General features: G+C 45.2%; 1 protein-coding gene across 4 annotated transcripts in view; it reads left to right on the plus strand.

Annotated features, from left to right (window-relative positions):
* Positions 1 to 15,327, plus strand: part of ZBTB7C (zinc finger and BTB domain containing 7C) — a 373,471-nt gene that overhangs the window by 295,659 nt on the left and 62,485 nt on the right. The gene's annotated exons all lie outside the window — the stretch shown is intronic.

Below are 15,327 nucleotides of genomic sequence, written 5' to 3' on the forward strand. Positions count from 1 at the left end.
GTCCTATCCCTTTGGTAAACTTTGCATTCTGATATTTAAACCTCCACTCATTTCCTGGTTCAGCTGAGGCTCTGATTCCAATTATATCACCTTCATCCTTGCAAACAGACAATTCCGGGCAGCCTGAGCTTGCTGAGCCTGGTATATAGAACCTCCTTTCCCCCTCTCCCAGCCCCTTCCCTGCAGTTTGCGATGGGAAGCCAAAGAGGTCCCATCTCCCACCCGATTCCCCACCCTGCTGCAGACCCCGCTTCTTCCCTGGTTCTTCCCAATGCTAGGATGGTTTTATTGCAAGCTGGTGGCTCTCTCTGAATTGAGCCAAATACCCATGTTCACAGTTTGCCTGGGGGATATTTTTTTAACAGCTTTATTGAGGTATGACTGATGTAGAATAAATCTCCCATATTTAGAGTATAGTTTGATAGGTTTTGACACTTGTATATACTCATAAAACCATTACAATAATTAGATAGTGAACAAATACAGCACCCCTCAAGTTACCTCCTGCCCCTCCCCTGACTCTCCACCCATAACATGGGGAATAGTTTTAAATACACTTCTCCCTTTTTTGGGTTTTTTTTTTTTTTTTTTTTTTTTTTTTTGGCTTGTACCATCTTCTCTACTAACTCTTATTCATTATAATAGGGTTTGGGTCCTTCGTTTTGTTTTACAGCTGCCCCCAGCCTGTGCACATGTCTTGGACTTTTTCAGTTAAATATTGTGCCCTTTTCTTTCTTTTTTTTTTTTTTTTTTTTTTGGCCACTTTTGGAAATGCACGTTCCCCTAGGAGGAGGCAAACATTAAGTCTATACCACTGGAGCTGAAGGAGCTTGTCAAGGGCTTGCTGAAGATGAGATACTGGGAAGAGGAGGGGGTTCATGCAGAAGGAAGGAGAATGCTAGCAGGGAAGAGCTGAAGCTAGAATTGTTCAGCCCCTCCCAGTATGGTACGGGGACAGCCACCAAGGCCAGGGTAGAGTTTGGGGATCAGGCAGCTTCCTGCAGTCTGCATTCTGCCTGCCTGGCATTAACACATTAGAATTGCCATTCAGTGGAATGTTTCCCATTTCTCTGTAGCCTGGTTCAGGTCATAGGACGTGTTATCAGGATTTTTAGTAGTACTAGCATTATTTGGTTCTAAAACATGAGACCATAGAAAGACTAGTCTGATGGTATTCTTAATGCAGTGCACCTTTTAAAACTAGCATTTGGAGTTGTGTATTGAGACGCAAGATGTCAGGCAATGGTATGCTGGAGCCGGGTCATATCAGCTTGCAAGTGCAATAGCAAGTTGTTAAATTTCAGTTTTGTGAACCAGGAGTATTTACACCATGGAATTTAGCATGTTCTACACACCAGGCAGGGCTTTCCCTCTCTCAGCACCCCTCCCTGCACCTACCTACCTTTTTTTTTTTTTTTAGACTTAGTTGTTAGGTTTTTACCAGCACACCACTGATCAGGACTAGAAGAAATCTCTGAGATCACCAGGGGCAATGCCATGCCCCTCACTCCCTGGAGCAGTACCCCCTCCAGGGGCATTTGGAAAGTATGTTGAATAGGGGGCACGTTTGGAATTGTCCCACCACTGGGAGGCACTACTGGTATTAATCGTGTCAGGGCCGTGGATGATAAATGTCCTACAAGGCCTGGTATGATCCCATATGCCCGAAGATTATTGTCCCTTAGATGCAATAGTGCCTCTGTTGAGAAGCATTGAGGTTCTTTGCCAAGCTCCTGGCATTGTAAATGAGGTTCAGAGAGTCTGATTCAATTCAGTCAAATTATACCAGGCACAAAGAGGAATGACACTTAGCTCTGCCTTCCTATGGGCCTGAAATCACTTTGCTACCCGAAGGTCTGCAGTAGGCACAGGAACCAAGGTCACCCATATTCGAAATCCTATTCCTGACCCTTTCTCACATTTGGCAGAATTGGGGGTCATGGGGTGGCTTGTCTTCTGAGGAGAGGACAGAAATGAAAGGACTGGAGCATACGCCCTTTGCAGACACTCTGGACAAGGTTTAACCCTGTGGGGGCAGCTGTCCTGTTGAAAGACATCCCCTGCAGAACCACAGAGGCAGAGATCAGTATGTTTCCAATAGTGAGCACTGTGGGAGTTTGCCTTTAGCAGAGGTCAGTGCGGCATTATCCTGAAACGGCTGGGCGTTGGCCCTTCTGATATAAGACCCAAACCCAGCCACCTGGCGCTTCAGGACTCGCCTGCCCAGGGCCTGGGAGGCACTGCACAATGGCCCCACACACTGCTGGCTTGACTCCCTATTCTTTGTACCCCCACATGTCCTGCTTGGGGGATGGACTACCCAGTGAAACCTGGAACTTGCTACCTGATGGGAGAGTCTGGCTTAGGAGGGCATTTGGGTCCCCCTGTTGCTTGCTTGTGCATCCTCATAGCAAAGAAAAAGAAAGAGAACAGCATCTTCTATTACAGCTAACAATTCCTAAATGCCTTGTATATGCCTTTTACATGCCAGGCACTGGCTGGGATGGATGGATGGATGGATGGATGGATGGATGGATGGATGGATGGATACATACATACATACATACATACATACATACATCTTTACTGAGATATAATTCACAGAATGTCTTAGTCCACTTGCATTGCTATAAAGGAATACCTAAAGCTAGATAATTTATAAAGAAAAGAGGTTGATTTAGCTCAGAGTTCTACAAGCTGTGCAAGGAGCATGGTGCCATCATCTGCTTCTGGGGAGAGTCTCAGGAAACTTCCACTCATGGTGGAAGAGGAAGGGGAGCTGGCATCACATGATGAGAGGAAGGAAGCAGGAGAGAGAGAGAGGAGAGGAAGGTGCCAGGCTCTTTTTAACAGTCAGATCTTGAGGAAACTAATAGAGTGAGAACTCACTCATTACCCAGAGGACAGCACTAAGCCATTCATGAGGGATCTGTCCCCCAACCCAAATGTCTCATACCAAGCCCCACTTCCAACATTGGGGATCAGATTTCCACATGAGATTTGGAGGGGCCAGATATCCAAACTATATCACATACCATGCAACCCACTCATTAAAAGTGTGCCATTCAAAGTTTTTAGTATAGAGTTTGCAACCATCCCCACAACCATGTTTAGGACATATTCATCACCTTGAGAAGAAACCCCATACCCATTAGCAGTTACTCCCTCATTTCCCTCTAATCTGGACCCTCAACCCCTGGCAACCATTAATCTACTTTATGTCTCTATAGATTGGCCTGTTCTGGATATTTCATAAAAGTTGAATCATGTAATATGTGGTCCTTGGTGTCTGGCCTCTTTCACTTAGCATAATGATTTCAGGGTTCCTCCAGATTGTAGCATGGAATGTTGCTTCATTCCTTCTTATTGCCAAATAATATCCCACTGTATGGATCTACTATACTTTGTTTATCCATTCACCAGTTGATGGATATTTGAGTTGTTTCTACTTTGGGGCTTTTATGAATAATGCTGCTATAAACATTTGTGCACAGGTGTTTACGTGGATATATGTTTTCATTTCTCTTGGGTGTGCACCTAGGAGTGAAATTGCTAGGTCATATGATAATTCTACCTTACATATATTTTTATCAATTTTTCCCAAGTTGCCAAAGTAGCTGTCTTTGTCCCTGAAAGGTAAAGAAATTTTTGTTGCTGGGGATCGATTCAAACCCATGTTGTGTAACTCCCTCCTACACCGCCGTCTTTGTCCTACTCTAGGTTAGAATCTTCTGGATCCTGCAGTAACTTGTCCCTCAGCCTTCTTTTCTCAACAATCTGTGACCCTTTTATCTTTGCCAGAGCCCTTGGTTGTTGTTTTTCCCTGAATCTTTGTCTTCCTGGTGGGACCAGACCTGACCTCTCATTTCTCTTACTGGGAATGCGCTTTTCTGACCTTTGCATGTCTTGGGCTGGTCTATGACCACCTAGCACCCCATTACTTTTTTCAGATAGATAGATAGATAGATAGATAGATAGATAGATAGATAGATAGATCGATAGACAGATAGATATATAGATAATATAAAATATAAATAATATATAAAATATATATTATATATAATATATATTTATATATATATCATATCTATTATAAAATATATTATATATCATATATGTTATAAAATATATGATATATAATATATCCACATCTTCCCTGTCTTATATTTGCCTTTCCTGCCTCTCCTCTTTATAAATGTCATCAGTTGAATTGAATTCTGATAAAATTGAAAACCAAACAGGGCTGTGAATGTGGGCTCCCTTTTTGAAAGGCTGGCTTCCCTTCTCCACATGCCCCCTCTCTATGTATTTTTGCAAATCTAGTGATGGTTGTTGACTACACCTGTATGAGATATAAATGCAATGTAGCCACAGGCCCTCACGTTTATTCCCTTCCTGCCTTCATCCTCCACCTTGAGCCATTGCTCTCCTTGGATGTAAACCTCTGTCTGCTTAAGGCAACCTCATCGCATCTCCTGGTTTTGATAACCATTCTCCATTTTGTCTGGTGTAAAATAGTTACCATGGATTACTCTTCCATAGTTCAGCATGCCCTGTCTACTTTCTCCAAGAAGACTAGGTTAGTTACTTCTTCTCTCTTTTTTTATTTTTGAGGGAGGATTTCACTCTGTCACCCAGCCTGGAGTACAATGGAGCAATTGCAGCTCACTACAACCACCAACTTGTGGGCTCAAGTCATCTTCCCACCTCAGCCCTTTGAGTAGCTCGAACTACAGGTGTGCACTACCACACTAGGCTATTTTTTTAATTTTTTGTAGATACGAAGGTCTAGAGCTATGTTGCCCAGGCTGGTCTCAAACTCTTGGCCTTAAGTGATCCTGTCACTTTGGCCTCCCAAAATTCTGGAACTACAGGTGCAAGCCACTGCACCCTGCCCTTAGGTTAGCTAATTCTTTCAGCCAGTATTTACTGAGCATCTCCCAGGCTAGAGTGGTTGTGTCTGTATTATTGCTGCCTGGCATTTTGATGATGACATGACAGTAACTGTGATGATGACCAATTCCTGTTGCTACCTATGCTTTTTTAGAATTAGCAGCCAATTTTAGGATGACCTCCTTCAGTGCCTCAATGTCAGAAGTTGTCAGTGTGAGAAGCTTTTCTTTAGCAGTTTGTTTTTTTAAAACCTATTTTTTAAAGACTAACCTCTTGATCATTTTTTCTTTTTTCAAAATAAAGACTACATGTTGGCATGTCTACCTATTTAAGAAGGATCTCTTGGTATTAGACAGGCAAGCTTAGTTACCTGGGATTTCCATGGCCAGAGATGTCAGTCATGCAGAGAGAGTGAACCAGCCACCCTGGTCTGGTGGGAGTCTTGTCAGCACATTTAGATTTGCCAAGTCATGAAGGGCACACTGAATTTAGAATGAATGAGAGACCAGAAGGTTAGACCTCCAATATAATGCTGAGTCCATACCTACATTGTGCCCATTCTGGGTGGTAACACAAGCTCTGCAACTTCAAACAAGTTACTTAACCTTTGCCTCAGTTTCCTCATCTGTAAACTAAGCATAATAGTATGTACTTGATGGGGATGCTGTGAGTGTTATATGAAAACTGTATCTAAACTGCTTAGAACAGTGCCTGGCACAGTGTGAGTATTTTATAACAGCTGCTTAGAAAATCAAAGCCTCACTGAGCATGGAAACATGGCCAGTCTCAATCAAGATGAGCTGTAAGATGTGGTGTGAAAAACACAATGTCAAATGTCTCACTGTTTCTAAAATGTTGATTACATATTGAGATGATAATATTTTGGAATACTGATTTAAATATATAGGTTGTTTAAATTCACCTGTTTACTTTTACTATTAAGCGTGGCTGCTAGAACATTTACAATTATGCATGTGGCTCACATTCTATTTCTTTTGGATGGTACTAGTCTGGATCAATAAAAAGGAGCAAACAATGATTGGCAAAATCTTGAGCATTCAGCCTGAGAACACCAAGGGTAGAATCAGGTGCCAAGCAGGCAGGCAGCTCTGAGAATGCTTGTAGGAGGCAGGAGGAAGGAGGAAGACAGTTGGGTGCCTGGTGAGGGGAAGGTTCCAGAGAGGCCAGGGACTGGGCTGGGCCTGTGGGCTGGCTCCTTCCCCAGGGAGCAAGGAGGAGTCAGAGAGGGCTGAGGACGAGGCTACTGTGCCCAGTAGTGTGGCAGCAGATCAGAAAGCTGTGCAGTGATGCACGAGGAGCCCAGAACAGCCTACAACTTGCTTTCCCCGGTTCCCGCTAGGGCACAGGGTTTCCAGCCCCCCACCAGTCCCCTACCGCCCCTACAGGCAGAGCCCTCCTCCCTCTTAAGTTCCCAGACAGGCTCATCTGCATCCCCCTTCCCAGCTCCGGCTTGATTTGCGACCTTGTTTTCCAAAGGCAAGCCTGCCTCCCCCTCCCCCATTCTCCAGGGGGTTGCTTCAGCCTCCATTACCAAACCCTGTGACAAGAAATGCGGCCCCCTTATTAAAATAATGTAATGTCTAACTAAAATAGAAACCCCGGATAACAGTTTTTGATGTTTTAATGACTGGGCTCATTAGACAGACTTCCCACTTAAAGTGTCTGTCTAGCAATTAAGGCTAAAAAAATCATAAATGATGACCACACCTTTTGTGGCTTAATGGTTACTCTGAAGGCTGGTCTTATTATCTCGGCGATACAGTCTGTGATAAAAAAGAATTTAAGATACTCTCCCAAGATTTATTTCCCCATTAGCAAGCTGGAGGAGGAAGGTTAAGAGTACTCTTAAGGTCAGAACTGGAAAGGGAGCGGGAGAATAATAAGATGCCTAGAATTTTCCTCCGGCAGAACCAGCCTCCTCCTCACCCCGTGGGGAGGTCCTGCTCACTGAAGGGCTTAACTTTTGCCTGTCACAGGCAAGTCTGTGAATCGTTACTCCAAGTGACCTCAAGCAGTTTATTTAGTTAATTGTCAAGCACGCAGGCTGAACTGTAGAATCATCTGCTTCCACTAAATTATTTCCAATTCTAATCTGCTGACGATACAGGAAAGTAGAAAAGGGAGCACTTGATGAGAACAACCTGGGAGAATGCATCCAACTCCCCCAAACCAAATGTCCAGGAGAGGGGGCATTGACAGAGAAGAGTGAAGGAAAGCACAACCCAGTCATCTGCTGCTGCCAGAGAAATGGGGGTGTGGGTGCCCCACTCCAGGAGTGGCTCTGGGCTGGGGCTGCTAAGGAGGTTGCTGTTAAAGCTGCAGCCCAGCAGGTTAAAGGAGACACAACTAATTTAAAAGGGAACTGTGTTCAGAAATACGTCTGGAGGAGGCACTTTGAGCCTTTTATTAGGTTTGTCTTAAGTGATAAATGGTATTTGGACAACTGAGGCCATTAACAGAGCCTCTGTACCTGTCCTGGTGGGTAGGGAAAGGCTGCCAGCTGCCTGGGGATGGATGGGTGATAACCCACCTCCTTGTCTGAGGGGCCAATTGAGAACCAGCTGGGGCCGCCTGACCTCCACTGCCCACCCCAGCAGCAGGAGCGATTGGTGGGGGCTGCACCCTGCCAGTTTGTTGTCAGGAGTCACACTTAAGTACCAAACTTTCCCAGTCCCTCTCCCAGTAACCTCTCCCACGTCCCTGGTAGAGCAGGCAGGCCTGGAGGTTCCAAAGGTATGCATAAGGGAGGGGGTGCTGAGTGGTTGCAGAATTTAATCTAAAGCCAAGGTGAGAGTGGAAGTCCACTTAAATGCTAGCTAGAGATTGGGGAAAGCCCGCAGTCAGTGGTAAGCTATTGGAAGTGTGCTGTTTCAGTCACTTTCAGCACTTGCCTATTATATACTAAGCATCTTTTCTGTGCCAGACATTGTGCTAGGACAAATTGTGTGAAAGATGAGACAACATGCGTCACATTTTCTTTTCTTTGGGAACACTGATGCCCCTTCCTAAAACCATTTATCAGAGTGGTGTTATTTACCCCTTGGGTCTGCCTCGCGATTAATAAAGCATTTTATAGGCACTCACTTATTCCTGGCAACAGTTCTTTGCAAAGGACAACTATTGTGAATCCTATTTTATTAATAAGGCAGCTGAGGCAGTAATAGTGTAATACTTAGAATTTGGGGGATGCAAATGAGAATCAACCCGTGTCAACTGGTTTAAGCAAAATAGAATGTGTATTGGCTACTTAATGTAATGATCAGTGGACAGGGTCAGACTCAGGCGCCACTGCCTCCCCTCAGCAAACTCAGGACTCGGGTTTCTTTGTCTCCTGGCTTTGCTCTCCACATTGATTGTCTTCATTTACCGATCTACAAAGTGGCAAGATGGCAGCAACAGGAACAGCCTCATGGCCTCTCCAATTTCAGTGCCGCAGGAAAAAGAGAACATCTTTTGCTGGTTATGTAAGGTCAAACCTTAGGATTAGCTGTGCTTGAGCCTGATTGGCTGTCCTATGTCACATGTCCATCCCTGAACCAATTCCTGTAACCAGAGAATGGAACTCATTGGTTGGTTTATGCCCAATCACAGGCTTCATCCCGGGAACCAAATATGAAATCCTTCCCATACCACAGGGACCAGGATGGGAGCAGGGAATCCACAGAAGGAAATTAGGTGGGTAGAATGGATTCGAGGAAACCAAAGCACAATAACATTCACTAGAGAGGGTGCACTGGTGACAAAGCCAGTCCTGGAAACTGAGACCATCTGAGTCACTTGGCTGTTTCTCCAAGTCACACAGGGAGCTGGGAGGCAGAGGAAGAAGAACCATCCTAGCTCTAGCCACGGCCAACTTTTGGCTTTGTTTAGTATCTCCTCTAGAGCATCTTAAACAACGGCACTGGGAAAGGTCTCTGAGATCCAGAGTCAGCCGGGTAAAATGTGATTAGGAAGACACTAAGAATGCTGGATCCATCCCCATACAGTGACCTGGCCTATAGAAGCTGCTGGCGTCTCCGTCACACCTGGAGTGCATCCTGTACATCTCTGCCTGGGGAAATCCACTCATTGTTCAAGTCCATGTTCAGAAGGCCCCGTCAGAGTGAATGACTCCCTCTTATGTTCTCCTTATTGTACTCTTTTGAACTCCCACCCATCACAGATGTTAGGCTAGGCAATAGTTTGTGGGGGTTTTGTTTGTTTGTTTTTGCCAATAGATTTTTAGTTTGTCTGCTAACTTGGCTCAATTGGTAGTGACTGCCAGGTGATGGATTCTGAGTCTTAGCAGAAAGACTGCTGTGATTGATTAGTGATGCCTGCTGAGAGAGGCCGGGTGGTAACTAAGGTATTGTATTAGTGAAGACGCTTTTGTAAGTAAAAAAAAAAAAAAAAAAAAAAAAAAAGATGCTTGTTAGTAAAGACAGCCAACTCAAGGTAGCTTAAGCTGAAAATACCATTTATTGTAAGGATACAAAGGTTTGTTACAGGTCTTAACAGCAGAAAATATGCTACAGCCAGATCTTGTGAGAGACTGGAGTCAGGAAAGCAATGAGCAACCAATTAGGTCCTCAGTGGTTGTCTATCCAGGCTGGGTACCATAGCTCGCGCCTGTAATCCCTGCACTTTGGGAGGCCAGGAGGTCAGGAGTTCGAGACCAGCCTGGCCAACGTGGTGAAACCCCATCTCTACTAAAAATACAAAAATTAGCTGGGCATGGTGGCACACGCCTGTAGTTCCAGCTACTCAGGAGGCTGAAGCAGGAGAATGCCTTGAACCCAGGAGGCAGAGGTTGCAGTGAACTGAGATCACACCACCACACTCCAGCCTGGGAGACAGAGCAAGACTCTGTCTCAATAATAATAACAACAACAATAATAAAAGTTGTCTTTCCTGCTGGAACCATATGCTTTCTCATCTTGACTTCTCTCTATACAACTGATTACTCACTTCCTATCTACACACAAGCTGTCTTTGATTTTCCTTGCACAGGATAGAAGATGGTCACACAAGATCCATATTCATATGGCCATCAGTCACATGTAGAGAAGGTCTCAGCTAGCATAGCTTAAGTCAGTTACCTACTGCTGATCCAATCAACTATGTTCAGTGAGTGGGGTTCCTTTATAACTAGGGGAACCCTATGTGAGAAGAGAGGAAACAGTTTTCAGGAAAAGAAGATCATCAAGGGCTGGACAGACCCTCTGAAAGGAGTCTCCTTTCTAATTATTCCATGTATTTGCGACCATGCCTTGATAGTAGTAGCAGTGGCCATAGGAATAATAGCAGTAGTAATAGTGGTGATGGTGGTGCCAGGAGCAAAGACAGAGCAATTTTAAAAACTCAGACTTCCCTTTCGAGACTTGCAATCTAGGAGGGGAAAATGACTTAGACCCAACACAAACTTTGATAACCGTTGAAAAAGAAGTTCCTAGTAGGGGCAGGATCATTGAGTCAAATCAGCCCACCACGCTCCTTTGCTCTCTCTTCATTTCTTTCAAATTCCACGCAAGATGGGACAATGTTTATTCATAAGCTTCATGATCATGTGGAGATTCAGACTTACGACTGAAAGTGAGAGCATCTTTTCACCAGTCCCCTCCCCTGTGACTCCCGCCCCTCCACAGCAGTGGAGCAATTGCCCCAGCAACAGCTTGGAGCAGAGCACATTAGTTCGATATCCAGCCAGCCCTCTGCCCTCTGTCTTTGCGATCTCCCTGTCAAACGTTGTCACATCCTGGTAATTATTTTAAAAGAAAAGAAAAACTATAAGAATAAAGTCATGCTGGAGCACAGGAAGCAATCAGTGGCCACCCTGATGTCATCAGGATCCCCATTTCCTTTCCCACTAAGTACCCTGCCCAGAAAGTGCATTAAGAATCATAGAATGGTGCCCTGAGCATTTCAGAGCTTTCATAAAAAGTCACAGCTCAGCTTGTGACCGTCTTGAAGGGATCAGGCCTGTGATTCCATTTTCTTTCTCTCTTGCTTGCATTCACACTCTCTTAAAAAGTCCCAATGCCTATTTTTTGGTTTTCTAATCAGATGCTTGCAATTGGCACTTTCCTCTTTTTCATTTTCCTGCTAAAATAACATAACTGTGTTTGCTTGCCTGAACTAAAGGAAACTTCTATAAAAGAGCTGGGCGGGTGTTCAGAGGACCAGGAACCTGAGCCCCTGATAAAGGCAGAGCTGCAGGTACAATAGCTCAGTGACAGAAATTTCCGGGAGAAAGGGCAGCTTTGAGGAGAGGTTGGTGACAGCCGTTGCTGCCTGCTTGCAGCCTAGTTGCCTGATTGAAATATGGCTTCCCATACGTTACTGGGTTCCACATAAGAGGTTACCAGCTGTTTATCAGTTCACAAGCCAGGGGATTTTGCCCATCTGGCTGCTCAGGGGAATCGAGGGTGGGAGACAGCCATCTGTCCCTCAGCCGTGGGCTCCAGGAGAACCCTTCAACAAGACCGTCATTCATCCATTCCCTCACCCAATAACCATTTATTTTTTTATTTTATTTTTTTATTTTTTGAGACAGAGACTCACTCTGTCACCCAGGCTGGAGTGCAATGGTGCAATCTCGGCTCACTGCAATCTCTGCCTCCCAGGTTCAAGTGATTCTCCTGCCTCGGCCTCTGGAGTAGCTAGGATGACAAGGGTGTGCCACCACTCCTGGCTAATTTTTGTATTTTTATTAGAGATGAGGTTTCACCAGGTTGGCCAGGCTGGTCTCAAACCCCTGACTTCAGGTGGTCAACCTGCCTTGGCCTCCCAAAGTGCTGGGATTAATTACATGGGTGACCTGAGCCACCGCGCTCGGCCCAATAATCATTTATTGACATCCCTGCTGTCCAACCCTGCTCCAGGGCTCTACTCTCAAATAGGCAGCTTGTCCTCTCTTGCTCTGACCACCAGACCTCTGGTTTGAAGGATAGTTCAGGTCTATAAATGGCCTTGATCTTGCAGACCTCTGTTCCCACCTCTATGTAAAATGGCAATTATGCTTGCCATGGAACTGCCTCAAGGTGGCCATGAGAATTCAAGGACTCCTTATTTTTCTCCAGACCTAAGAATGTGTCTGAGTTCTGATGCATGGCATTTGGGGAGTATTAAGATCACCTGTTATATTCCTTGGCCAGCCAAAGTTCAAATTCCCACCTGGTTACTACCAGGAGGGAATTGGGGGAGATTTTTGCAGCAAATTCACCTGCCCCAGAGTGAGAAGAATAACCCAGAAATGCCTTGCCAGGTTGAAATGTGCTGTGAAGTGTGGTTGAAAACACAATTACTGTCTCTCAGGCAGGGTAGCTAATATATGAGCATGGTTGGACGCTGCCTTTTATCACCTTGACTGCTGTTTCCCCAGAGCTGCATCCAGGTAGAACCATTCAGCTCCATGCTCCCTTTTTCGTTTCAAAGTGTTCCACTTTAATGAAACAGATATGAGGTCAGGGAACAGAAGTCACTTAAGAAGTAAATGCATATGCAAACCACTGTGTAATTCACTGCAATTGAAAATGCAGTAAAACCTTGATTAAGTGTACCCCAAGTAACCAGAACTCTCACTTAACTAGGATTTATTTCTTAGAATTCTGCTTTTAGGGAAAAAGCATATGATAAAGGGGAGAAAAAAAAACTCTAAGAATTTTTTTTAAACTACTTCCAAGTTCTGCCTGAACTCAATCTACCTTCTACCTAATCTCCCTTTCCTTCTTCACGTCCACCTGAAAACCTACAGGATAAAAGCTGATGTCCAGAGTGATCATCCTAAAATGTGTAATGTCTGTTTGACTCTCGTTTTACAGAAGAGGGCCTGAGATAGAGAGGTGCAGTTACTTTCCCTAAGACACATAGCTGGGGGTAACCAGAAGCAAAGTCCCTTAGGTGCTCGTCAAATGCTACAACTGTGGCATGCCACCACCCCCAACATTAGCTGCCCAATCTTGGGTAGTCACTGAAATAGTTGCACATGAGCTAAAACCCGGAGGAGAAATAACGAGAGGGACTCAGCCAGATGATATCATTATCCAGGCAGCTGTGACCACATTACCCATCAGGTCAGTACCATCTGACTTTGGGACAGCAGTTGGACAGTAGCCAGAATAAAGTGCAGTGGCCACTTAAATTAGCCACCCTTTGGGTTTTGGTTATAATAAACAAGAAGCCTGTTAATCTTTTTTTTTTTTTTTTTTTTTTTTTTTTGAGGCGGAGTCTGGCTCTGTCGCCCAGGCTGGAGTACAGTGGTGCGATCTCGGCTCACTGCAAGCTCCGCCTCCCGGGTTCACGCCATTCTCCTGCATCAGCCTCCTGAGTAGCTGGGACTACAGGTGCCCACCACCATGCCCGGCTAATTTTTTTGTATTTTTTTAGTAGAGACAGGGTTTCACCATGTTAGCCAGGATGGTCTCGATCTCCTGACCTCATGATCCACCTGCCTCGGCCTCCCAAAGTGCTGGGATTACAGGCCTGAGCCATCGCGCCCGGCCAAAGCCTATTAATCTTTTAAAAATTTTAAAAACCAAGATGCTACCTGGCGTGGCCTCCTAGTGAAGACTTTTCTGACTTACCTGGGCAGTTTGTTGCCTCTTCTATGAACTCCTGTGTTTACTTCAAGATGAATCTCTGTGTGTGTGTTTTTTTGTTTCGTTTTGTTTTGTTTTTTCCTCATGGCTGCCCTTAAGGCCAGGCTTAGAATAGGCAGTCACTTACATAGCTGGATTGTGGACCATCAGGAGGACAGCCCTTTCTCTGTTCTGGCCTCAAATATTCACTTTTCTTGCTCAGACTTAGAGGTGTCTTAAATTCCACTCTGAGTCATTCATAGGAACCTTTTGGATTTCAGCAGATCTGGGCCAGTCCTGAGACTGCTTACCCTCAGATGCCCTCAGATGTCTTCCCTGCTCTGCATCCTGGGGGCTGCCCTGCCAGCAGCGTTGCCAGTGGGCCTCTGGCTAGGCTTGGCCAGGGGGAGGGCTAGAGCGAGCTTGAGGCAGGAGGGCAGGAAGAAGTGAGAAACCGGGTATCTTCCCCCTACCACCAAGTCAGGCGGCATCTCCACCATGGCTGAGTCTGCTCTGTGGGCCCAGCTCCCTTACCCTAGTTCTGGCACCAGCAGGAAAGCCCAGAGTCGGTGCTCTGTTAATACACTCTCCCCTCTCCTACTCTCGCAGCTTTCTGTTGTTAATTGTGAGTTCTATCACGTGAGTCCCCCACATTACATTCTCTCTGTTGAACTACCTGGTCCTGACTGGCCCCCGGCCACTTGCAGGATCCCTGTTGAAATGCAAAACCCCTGTATGCCTCCATCCTCAGTGTTTAGTGGAGGTGTACCAGGGTATATCATGGCTTTCCTGCGGCAAACAAGGCTCAGCGAAAGTTTGATCTATCAGCCTTTATCTACCTGATAAGGACCTAGAGTTAATCAGTCAACCAAAAAGCCAGTTAAAGCAGGGATCAGAAACCAACGCTGCATGAATAACTTACAAATCTTATTTTAACTTAGCACATAGAAATGTACACTTCTTCACCAGTCTTTTGAGGTGGGTCAAGGCCTTTCATCTGCATATGAGTCTACTGGTTACGGTTCCCCTCTATTCTTCTGGCATAAACCATCCCCATAAGGACTCTTCTGTGGTTTCTAGAATGGATTTCTTAAAGTGGTATGAGAACTTAAAGACAGATGCAAAGCTCAATGCAAAGACAGATGAGTGCAAAATCCTTCTAGGTTTCCAGTTTGCTTTCCAATATTGTATTATCTCCTCTACACCCAATTCAACAGCATTTTTTAAAGTGACTCACCTTTGAGTATATCAATTTAGTTTGCATGAAAATTTCAACTTGCTTTCTTTTTGTACTTCGATTTCATCAGTTTACATGATATTTACATTGTGGAGTACAATAACCAGCACAACTGGCATAAACAGGTTTGGGCCCAGCACAGCTACTCCTTACCAGGCATGCAGCTCAGCTAATGGGTGCAGGGGCGTTGGGGCATACCAGAGCAAGGCTGGTAGCCTCCAGGGTTCACAACATGTTCAGTTCATTACATCTGCCGAGGGGATGGGAAGCGTTGACTAATACTATGAGCCTAGTAAGTGGAGGTGGCACTCCTGTAATTTCCGCCAGGGCTCTGTGTCTGGAAGTGTGGACCCACCATGGAGAAACAAGCACTTGGGCTGAATGGGTGGATGGGGCCCTTATTATTGTAATATCAGCGTGTTAATCCGCTGTCACAAATTCTATGATTGACGTCCACACCCTGCATCTTTGCTAAGATTCCTTCTTCCTGTGTCCTCATCTCTCCAGCACTTGACCCAGGACTGGAGGAGTTGGGTGTGAAGAAAGGCACTGGCCTAAGCATGAATGCACAGAGCACTGGACTCTGCCAGATGGGATAAACGGAGGCCACTGAGTGGCCTC

This window comes from Rhinopithecus roxellana, chromosome 21 (genome assembly GCF_007565055.1).
Source record: "Rhinopithecus roxellana isolate Shanxi Qingling chromosome 21, ASM756505v1, whole genome shotgun sequence".
NCBI lineage: Eukaryota > Metazoa > Chordata > Mammalia > Primates > Cercopithecidae > Rhinopithecus > Rhinopithecus roxellana.